This window comes from Cynoglossus semilaevis, chromosome 6 (assembly GCF_000523025.1).
Source record: "Cynoglossus semilaevis isolate Cse_v1.0 chromosome 6, Cse_v1.0, whole genome shotgun sequence".
Lineage (NCBI taxonomy): Eukaryota > Metazoa > Chordata > Actinopteri > Pleuronectiformes > Cynoglossidae > Cynoglossus > Cynoglossus semilaevis.
The window spans coordinates 310,706-312,134 of NC_024312.1; the positions used below are offsets into that span (position 1 = coordinate 310,706).

General features: G+C 18.8%; 1 protein-coding gene across 1 annotated transcript in view; it reads left to right on the forward strand.

Annotated features, from left to right (window-relative positions):
- Positions 1-1,429, forward strand: part of rasef2 (RAS and EF-hand domain containing 2) — a 12,549-nt gene that overhangs the window by 8,915 nt on the left and 2,205 nt on the right. The window lies entirely within an intron of this gene.

The window sequence follows — 1,429 nt, forward strand, 5'->3', positions numbered from 1 at the left end:
TTTTTTTGAAAAAAAAAAAATTATTTTTTTTTCGGGAAAATTTATTTTTTTGGAAAATGTTTTTTTCGGAAAAAAAAATTTTTTCGAAAAGAAATTTTTTCCAAAACAAAAAAAAATTTTTCGAAAAAAAAAAAAAATTTTTTTTGAAAAAAAAAAAAAAATTTTCCAAAAAAAAAAATTTTTTTTTTTTGAAAATTTTTTTTTTTTTTTTAAAAAAAAAAAATTTTTTTTTTTTCAAAAAAAAAAAAATTTTTTTTTTTCGAGAAAATTTATTTTTTTGGAAAATGTTTTTTTCGGAAAAAAAAATTTTTTCGAAAAGAAATTTTTTCCAAAACAAAAAAAAAATTCTTTCCAAAACAAAAAAAAATGTTTTTTGAAAAAAAAAAATGTTTTTTCGAAATAAAATTTTTTTTTGACCAAAATATATTTTTAGTTTTTTAGAAAATTCAATATTTTTTTAAACAAAAACATTCTTTTTTTAATTTTAATCAAAATATAATTTTTTTTAGAAATTTCTTGGGAAAAATTTGTAAAAACTTTTTGGAATTTGGAAAAAAAAGTTAACATTTTGACATTAAGTATTATAGAATTTTTTTTCGAAAAATGTTCTCTAAATGCCCTTAGTTTATGAGAAACATGCAGGACAAGATATCATTTTGAAAAATAATTTTACCAAAATATTTGCTCAAAAGGTTTTAGTTTTTGACTAAATATGACAGGAAAAGTTCACATTCTGACAGAAAATATTATAGAATAAAATTTCTAAAATTGTTATCTAAAGACCCTAATTTTATGAGAATTATGCAAGACAAGGTGGAATTTTAAAAAATAATTTTACATCAAGTTTTGTCAAAATTGTTTAATTTTTGACCAAAAAAGGCACAAAAAGTTAACATTTTGACGTAAAATATTTTAGAAAAAAATTTCTAAAAACTTTCTCTAAATGCTCGAATTTTATAAGAAACATGTAGGAAAAGATATAATTTTGAAAAATAATTTAACCAAAGTTTTTGCTTATAAGTCTTTAGTTTTTGACCAAAAATGACAAGTCAAGATGGAATTTTGAAAAATAATTTTATATCAAGTTTTGTCAAAAATTATTTAATTTTTGACCAAAAACGACACAAAAAGTTTACATTTTGACAGAAAATATTATGGAAAAGAATTTATAAAATTTTTAAAAAAATTTTCTAAATGCCCTTGGTTCATGAGAAACAAGTAGTACAAGATATAATTTTGAAAAATAATCTTACCAAAATATTTGCTCAAAAGGTTTTAGTTTTTGACCAAATATGACATGAAAAGTTCACATTTTGACACAAAACGTTATATATTTTTTTCTCTAAAAATGCTCTCTAAATTCGTCAAAATCTTTTAGTTTTTAACCAAAAATGTTATATACAAATATTTCAAAATTCACCCAAAACAC